This window comes from Panthera tigris, chromosome B2 (genome assembly GCF_018350195.1).
Source record: "Panthera tigris isolate Pti1 chromosome B2, P.tigris_Pti1_mat1.1, whole genome shotgun sequence".
Lineage (NCBI taxonomy): Eukaryota > Metazoa > Chordata > Mammalia > Carnivora > Felidae > Panthera > Panthera tigris.
In genome coordinates this window covers 100,118,354-100,127,492 of record NC_056664.1, presented here as the reverse complement: position 1 = coordinate 100,127,492, position 9,139 = coordinate 100,118,354, and the positions used below count along the sequence as shown (strand labels likewise).

General features: G+C 45.2%; 1 protein-coding gene across 9 annotated transcripts in view; it reads left to right on the top strand.

The window, feature by feature from the left end:
* Positions 1-226: 226 nt before the first annotated feature.
* Positions 227-9,139, top strand: part of FYN (FYN proto-oncogene, Src family tyrosine kinase) — a 214,454-nt gene continuing 205,541 nt past the window's right edge. For 6 of the 9 annotated variants that reach the window (XM_042987016.1, XM_042987015.1, XM_042987005.1 and 3 more), the window contains exon 1: positions 234-314. The gene's annotated coding sequence lies outside the window, so the exon portion shown is untranslated. Of the gene's footprint in view, positions 315-2,708; positions 2,809-9,139 lie in introns of all 9 variants that reach the window. The other 3 variants (XM_042987006.1, XM_042987010.1, XM_042987012.1) reach the window with 2 other exon arrangements.

Genomic DNA, 9,139 nt, shown 5'->3' with positions numbered 1-9,139 from the left:
AAAGCAGAAGCAGGCTGCCCTCGGAGCCGCGCGTCCTCCAACGTCCGGGCGCGCGGCGCTTCAGCCAGCGCACCGAGAGCTCTCTGGGCACACACAAAGCCGCCGCCCGCGCCGCACCGCCCGGCGGCCGCCGTCCGCGCCAGGGAGGGATCCGGCCGCCGGGCCGGGGACACCCGGCGCCGCCCCCTCGGCGCTCTCGGAAGGCCCACCGGCTCCCGGGCCCGCCGAGGAACCCCCGGAACCGCCTCGGCCGCGCGGGAGGAGGGCGGGGAGAAGACCATGTGAATGGGCTCCGGAGCTTGAGCGCCGCGCAGGTAAGCGGCCGGGGATGCGCCCTGGGAGGCGGTGGGGATGCTGCGGAGACGCGGGCCACCGACGCCCCCGCGCTGCGCCGCCCCCGCCGCGGGGCCCCGCGCTGCAGTCTCCCGGCCGTCGCCGCTGCTGCCTCCGGGGCGCCCCGCGGGGCTGCCGGGGAGCTGGCCCCGCTCGGAGTCTTCCCGCGGCCGCGCGGGAGGACACCTCTGCGGGGTGCGGCCCTGAGGTAGCGCAGGGATGGGGGGCCCGTTTCCTCGCCTGCGAGCGGGCGCAGGGTGAGAATAGGAATTGTCAGGGGGGCGAGGCTGGCCCAGACTCCACCCTCGCCCTCCTTTCGGGGGCCCCCCGCGGGGACTCGGTCTGTGTGTGTTGTTTTAATGTCAGGGATGATGTAATCACTTAATAATTGATGCCCCGTGCTGCTTCCCTCCCCACCCCACCCCACCCCACCCCTGCCCCACTCCTCCACCTCTCGGCCTCCTTCTGCGGTCGTCGCTTTCCTCAGCTCATCCTCCTGCCTATTTCTGGCACCTCCCTAGCACTTCCCCCATCCTCCCCTTCACTCTTCCTGTGCCACCACCCGCCCAACCTTCCCCTGTCCCCCTTGCTGGAGCCTTCGCTCTTCTTCCTCTGCCTCCCCACCCCTTCTGCTCCCTCAACCTCCTTTCTCTTCCCTGCCCGCTGAATTTCCTCTCTACTTCCCCAGATCGATGACTGTTTTTTGTTTGGTCGCCTCCCCTCTCTTATCTCTGCGGCCACAGGCGGAGGGGACTGGGCCAGAAAGAGGCCACCGTGGTTGGGCCCAGGCGGAGATTTGCTGGGACTCAGTGAGAAGCGGGATAATAAAATCACCCTTCTTGCCCCTCCTCCCCTTAATAAATCACACAGACTCGCCGGGTGTGTGTGTGTGTGTGTGTGTGTGTGTGTGTGTGTGTGTGACACAAAGAGCCCTTTCAGTGTACAGAGAGGAGACGCACAAAGTACCCAAGGATGGGCACGATGATTCTTCTTTCTCTTCACTGGGGCTTCCCTTTCTCTCAGATAAAGCAGTTGATTTTCTCTCTGAGAGTCTTTCCTGCCACATTTACCAAAACATAAAAGGCCCCAGATGCTGCAGGGTGGCAGGTGCTGTCATTTTGCTGTATTCATTGGACCCAGTAGCGTTGACTGGCAGCTGCAGTACTTCTTAGATTTAAGGGGGAAATGATCCCAGCAGTCCCAAGAGTTGCTTTCTTATCAAGATAGCCTTCCTCCACCTTGTTTTAACCTCCTCTCCTCTGAGGATAGGTACTAAAAAGCTGGGGTAGGATAAGTCGGTGTGGGAGCAGAAGAATTGGGCTTCTGAGTCAGATAATTAAATTAGTATTTGATACGAGTGAGGCAGCTAGATTTGCTTCTTCCCTCAGGTCTAAGAAGTGCTGAAGTCTTGAAATGTTGTCTGCCCATTGGTGTTGTTTTACCCTTATATTTAAACAAGTTTCCGGGGGCATCAAAAACACAGCATTCAAATTGGTATTTGGAAGGCCGTGGGAGACTGTCTCTTCCCTGCTTCAGGGGAGTCTTCAGACACCCACATCCTTCCTCTCACCACCCCAAGCGACTGCAATACTTTCCACCCTTTGTGCTCTTTCTCCTGAGTCCTGGCCCCATGGGTACTGTGCTTTCAGATGAAGGGACTCACAGACTTTTGGAGGAAGTGGTTTGTTAACTATCTAACGTTTGGGGGTAGGGGGGCACTTAACTATGAGCCAAGGATGTAGAGAATCTTTTGATTGAACTTTGAACCATCTGTTTGGTGTTCCTCTCAAGGAGGAAATGTTAATGTAAATCTAGAGGCTTAATGTTCCATTTTGTAAGCCAGTGGCTATTACATGCTTAATTGATAATATGAAAACGTAGGTTGAACCCATTGATTCCTAAGAGCATGGCTCCTTGACTCTTGTCTTAAGTTTGTTTTTCAAGAATTTTATTAGAAAAGAGTCATTTTTCAAGAATTTTATTAGCAAAGAGTCATGATTCATTAAACATTTACTTCTGTACTTTCTACGGACATTCATCATGGAACTTTTTATATTTAAAAAAAGCAATAGGGTTAATGGGTATGCTGTAAAAACAAAGGGTTGTTTGTTTGATGCCAGACCCAGGAAGGAAAGTCCGTGCACAATAAGCTCACACTGTGTTGACCGAGCTAAAGAGACTTAATGATAAGGTTGAATGTGAACAAATGCACACTCTGCTTTCTGTACTTTATGCTTTGTCCTGGGTCTGGACTCTCCAATCCCATCAGATCTGCTTGCATTCTGTTTAACCTTTAGGGCTCAGCTCAAAAGTCTTTGATGTTTTCTTTATCCTCCCCACCAAACAAATCACCACGCCTCCAATTTTGTTTTCAGACCTCAGCAGCAGGCATAACGTTTGGCCTGTCTCTGTTTCCATCATTAATTGGTCAGCACATTGAGAGAAGGAACCTGGTCTTATCCTGTTTCAGTAAACGTGAGTTAGGTCTTTGGTATGTGCCAGGCACTTGGATTTATTAAACTAACGTTAGCAGCTGTAACAAATAGGCCTGCAGAAACGTAATGGCTCAAAGGCAATAGACATTTATTATTCCTCATGCAGTAGTCCACTTTTTAAATGCCTTGGCCTGGAAATGACACCTATCACTTCCACTGACATTCTGTACACAAGGGCTGGTTAGGTGGCCACATTTAACTGCAGGGGAGCCTGGGAAATGTAGGTTAGCCATGTGACTAAGAAAAAAGAAGAAATGTATTTTGGGCCAGCAGCCTTGCCATATGTTGCCATTCAACAAGGCACAGTCATTGCCCTCAAGGAGTTTGTAGGCTGATGAAAACTAAATTAATTGTATGGAAACCTGGAGCATAAACCCATCATTGCTTTTATTCTTTTGATTTCATAAGTTCAGATCTTTTTATTTTAAACATGTTTCAAAAAACTTTGCTTTTTGTTGGTTCAAGTAGTTCCCACTCAGTGATTACTTGTAATACAGTGATCTCATGCCTCCTGTGTTGACTTTGGTATGGTTCTTTTACTCTAGTAGAACCTTTCTTGGCCTAGATTTTTTTTGTTTGTTGATTTTATAGACTCCCAAAGTGGCTGGGAGGGTCCTTAGAAATCACAGTCCTACCTTCTTAACTGAAAGAGGAAATTAAGCAGAGTGCAGAGGAGAAACTTCTTGCCTGGGGCCATGCTAATGAGAAGGGAACCCTAGCCAGCCCAGCACTCAGTCCTGCCTGGGTCCCCTTCACCACACAGCTGTCCTGACTTGGTGATTGTGATATCTGCATATTCCACGGAGACTAAGTTTCCAGACCTCCAGGAGCAGGGCAAACTGCTCGTGTTATAGTCTCTGTTCTCCACAGGCCTCCAAACTATTGGAGCAATGCTGTCCATACTATTCATCATAGTTAATAATGCATATATTTTTGCTACAAACGGTTCATTATATTCCTCTGTTCTGGAAACATTAGCCAAGTGTGTTCCTGTGTGCAAGGCACTAGGAGATAGGGTCATGAAAATGAATACATCTGCTGTCCTTTTCTTCAGGGGCTCACAGTCTGCCAGGGGAGATAAAAGTAAATAAATAATAGCTCATTTTTATCGAGCATTTATTATCTGTCAAGCGCTGTTGAAGTTCTGGTCTTAGCAATAATGATCTGAAGTGGTTTCACTTCTCTCCCTTTTACAGGTGGGAAATTGAAGCAGGGGAGGTTAAGTAACTAACTGAAGATCATATAGTTATTAGGTGGTACGTCACAGTTCAGGCCCAATTAGTTTGGTTTCAAATCCCTTGCTCTCAGCCACTAGGCAATATGCAAAATACTATATATGGATATAATAATATTAATTAAAATACATTACATGCCATAAGAGGAATATAGCTAAATACTTTGGAAACTGATATTTCTAGTTGTTGTGAAACAACCTTATATTTAAATTTAAAAAGTTAAAAATGGGAAAGCAAAGCATGTTGATACTGGAAATACTTTTACTCTGTGTGATTTCTATTTTAAGCTGTGTCCTTCTGTGGGCCACAGATAGGTGGGTAAATGTGAATGGTCATACATATTTCCTCATTCAGCAACATTCATTCATTGTATCTACCATTTGCCAGACACTGAGCTACATGCTTCAGGGGCAGAGGTGTGATCCTGCTCTAAGGAACTTACCTGGACAAAGGAAGTCTCTGACTGCTGTGATTCTAGGGGCCCTCACAAGAGGAAGAGAGCATGTAGAATGGAGCATGAACTACACAAAGAGGTGGAAAAGTGGGGCAGCCAGGCAGCAAAGGTTGGAGGAGGTGTCTTTGAGATGAAGAGTAGGAGTCAGCTAGTAGAGTGTTGTAGAAAGGCCATTGCCCCAGAAGGCAAATGCACTTTTAGGAAATTGGAAGTAGTTTTTGGAGGGGGAAGGGGAGTATTGTAGAGAGACAGAGGAAGAAGATAGGCTAGAGAAAAATCTGAGTGTTCTTGTAAGTACAGTTGACCCTTGAACAACTTAGGTTTGCACACTGTCCACTTATATGCAGATTTTTTTTTTGATAAATATGGCATATAGTATTGGAAATGTATTTTCCTGGTGATTATCTTAGCATTTTTTTCTCCAGCTTACTTTATTGTCAGGAATATAGTATATAATACATATAGCATATAAAATATGTGTTAATCAACTGTTTATGTTAGCAGCAGTCTCAACAGTAGGCTTTTAATAGTTAAGTTTTGGGGGAGTAAAAAATTATACACAAATTTTCGACTGCATGGGGATTGGCACCCCTAACTCCTGCATTGTTCAAGGGCCAGAATGTCAGAATGCCATTTAACAGTTGTAAGTGGAGATGATGCTTTGATCTAATTTGTATTTTATAAAAGATTATCTGGCCACAGTGTAGGCTGTTGCAGAGGCAGTCAAGACCAATGCGGGGAAGGTAGTTATGGAAACTCAGATGAGCAATATATAAAAGTCTGAATGGAAGAAATGGAAGTGGAGATGGAACAACAATAACAACAACAAAAAAACAGTAAGAGAGGGTAAGACAGTATATTGAAGGGCAGGGAAGAAGAGGGGTCCTGGGAAATTAGGTGGAGAGAAACATGCAGACAGGTAATACAATAAGAGAGGACAGGTATGTCAAATGATGACTTTATCATGGACACTTCGGACTTTCAGGTTGAGGTATGTCATAGGAGTGAAGAGTAAGACTTAAATATACGTCTATTAGCAGCAAATTAGAAACTACTTGAAATAATGGACATGGGCAGTATACTCAGGGACTTTGTAGACAGGGCTGGGGGAGAGCCCAGGAATGGGGGAGGTTAGAGGAGCCCTGAGTGGAAGAGGCAGCCCTGAATGGAAGAGCCATAGTGTTGAGCAGGCCCAGGGGAGAGAGGTTTCCTTGATCACCAGGAGGAGAGGGTTATGCCCCGGACATTAAGCAAAATTAAGAATGAAAAGTGCAGTTTGATTTAGCACCAAAGATCTCCGAATCCAGCCAGAGCAGCATCAGGAAGATAAGGGGTGGAGGTCTAAGACTCTGCTGCTCCCTAGACCAAGATAGAAACATGTATCAAAACTGGGGAACATAGGACCTTAAGGGACTAGAGACCACGTAGTCCAACACGTCTGTTTTACTTATGAGGAAAAATGAGGCCCAGAGAGGCTAGATGACTTGTCCAAGGTGGCAGAGTCACCACTTAAGGTCCACTGTCAAGCCATTCAGTCCAGGCGAAGGATGTGGTCAAGAGCATGGACTCAGGTGTGGGCCGGGTTCAGCCCCTTCCAGCTGTGTGAACGGGACCAAGCTACCTAAACTCTGTGCCTCCCTTTTTTCACCTTTAACCTGGAGATAATAGTTCTTACCTCAAAGCTTTGCTGTGAGGAGTCAGTGAGTTAATAAACGTAAAACCCCACATATGGGAAAAGTGATGAGTTTGCTGCTGTTGTTAAAATGTATGCGTGTGTGTGTGTGTGTGTACACACATACATGTAACAGATATACATACAATACATATATCCCTTAGGGAAGGAAAGGTGAAGATGTACTGTCTGTATAGAAGGAAATTTTGAATATTTTAGGCAGAGATTTGGGTGATGGATTGTCAGGTCTGGATCAAGAATTACTGGAAAGCTTGGAAAGTTTATATAGTATGATTGAAAACAGCATACTTAGCAAGTCTTTGTTAGAAATGCAGAGCCTTTTTTATTCTTGAGAGTAAAAAAAAAACAAAAGCACTTTGAAGTTAGCCCTATCAAAGACTTTCTTGGTTTTAGATAACCAGAATTTTAATCTATTAATAATGTAAATCCCTTGAGTTTGACTTCAGAATGTCCCCATACCTCCTGAAGACAGAACAAACTAGAGAGTAGGGGGAGAAGACATGAGTTATGACTTTCATGCACTTGGTTCCTATGAATAAATGGTGATTTGGGTTAGAGAGAGAGTGCTCAGTGTTTCTAGTTGAGCAAATCTAATTTTTAGCCACTAAAACACATGAGTAGCCTAAACCGTATTACCTGGAGGGACTTGGGTGACATGCAGTACAGACAGCCTAGGAATAAGTGGCACTCTGGACTTGATTAGGACACAGTAATCCTAGAAGGATATAAATTGAACTGGATTTATCGTCTAATAAAAACGTGGGAAGGAAAGATAATGCTTACTGACTCATGAAACTTTAACAACGTTTGTAAGGCTCTGAGTTGTCGTAATGTTTGGATGAGAGCATTTCCCCATTCATCTCCGTGCTTCCAGGGTGACCCACGTGAGGCCTCGCTCTGGATCGGAAGCCGACTTGGGTCCTTCCTGGGTATTTTTAGGAAGCAGAGGTCATCATATATTCAGCCCTTGTAGACCCCATGACCTCAACAGCACCCTGTTGGTTTGGGCAAATGTGTATTGAATGTCTAGTAACTATAAATTTGGGGGAGAAAAAAAATACAGCATGAGAAAGTTTTAGCCCATTGTTTATTTCAATTCATAAGGCTTTTTCTGAGGACTGCTTACTTCTGGCCTTGTGATAATGTAAAAAACCATGTAGCACACCATAGCTACTCACCCCTCCTTAAATACACCATAAAAATAATAATACCTACCGCTTTTATTGCACCCCAGAGGCCTTGTTAAGTGCTTTACATACAGTAATTTACTTAATTATAACAACTCCATGAGGCGGGTGTTATTATCCCCATTGATCAAATGGGAAGACTGAGGCTCAGAAAGGTAAAGTAACTTGCCCATTGTCACACAGCTAATTCCTAAAGAAGCCAAGTCTGTCTGGCTCCTAGGCTCATGCCTGCTTTTGCTCCAAAGCTGTGGTTCCTCTTTCCCTGCCTACTTTCAAATGACCTTGCCTTCGCTTTGCGGTTGTTTCTGTGCTAAGTGTTAGAGGATATAAAGACACCTTTTCCCCCCAGTGGAAACCTCACTACTTCATTACTCCTCTCAAGACTCACCTTCTGGGAAGCCCCCTCTTTGGTCCTTTCTATGGGCCCCCATGGTGCTTGATTTCTACCTCATCATCACCATCATCATAGTTGGACTTGTAAAGCAAGATGGAATCAGCTGGGTGGAAGAATGGGTGGATACTGGTCTTTTTCATTGACTTATGAGCTCTTTGGAAGTCAGGGACAATATCATATTCATGGTCAATTGGCCAACACAACACCCAGCACTATTCCATGGTATACTATCATTATTCCTACTTAACAGATGGGAAAACTGAGGTTTAGAGGTTAAGTGATTTAGTCAGGCTCACACAGCTAGTAAGCATTAGAGCTGGAATCTGAACCTGGACAGTCTGGTTCCAGAAATCTATGCTCCTAACACTAATTTCGTTCCATCTTTCAAATGAGATTATAAGCCATGAGTATGGAGACAGTGGATATCATCTCCTAGCCCAGTACCTCACAGTCCATGCTCTGTAAACAGCAGCTCTCTTGTTCTTCCATCCACCCTGGCAGAACAACAAACAATATATTGAACTAGGTCTTAGCTCATAATAATAAGGAGAGAGTTTTAGGGTCATGGCTACATGAATATTCTCTGAGGATCTTACAGAGTGCATATCTCCGGGCCATCTTCTGAGTCAGTAGGTTTGGGGCTGTCAGGGTTGAGCACCGAACTCCCTTCTGGATATGAGAATGGCAGTAGGGATGGAACCATCAGGGAGGCAGCTTCTGAAAGACAAGGAATGAAGCAAGCATAGTGAGTCTCATCCACATTGATGGGAGCAGGCCGTGAAGTGGTAGAAAATCATCAGTCAGCTCGAGTCAGCAGCCGCCCAGGGGAGGCTGGGGATCAGAAATCAATCACAGAAAGACCACTTACTTTGTATTTTTAAGATTTCTAAGTACCTGCTTCTTTTGAATGTGCTGGTGGGATTTTATCTGATGAATTTAAACACGTTCATTTTTCTCAGAGCTTCCGTCTTTGAGGTTCCCAAAAATAGTAGGCTTTTCATGGAGTTGTATAAGGATTCCATCTGCTTTATACTGAAAAGTAGGGCTTTAATGGAAAATTAAAAATGAGCCAGATCGCCTTTCCCACAACAAAGCCCAGGGCACTTTTCCCAATCCTTTCTTCTTTTAATCCCCAGCAAAAGTTACTGAATCTGTATTTCTGTGGGATCACCCCCACCCTCCAAATTAAATTCTACCCAAAAGCCAAATAAACACTAACAAGTTTCTTCATTTCCATATGTTGTCATATCTATTTAAAAGCAATAACGGTTTCAAATATTGTCACTTATAAAATTTGATTTTCATTTCAGTTTTCATTTTATTCCAGAATTGTGTGATCTGTGGCCTA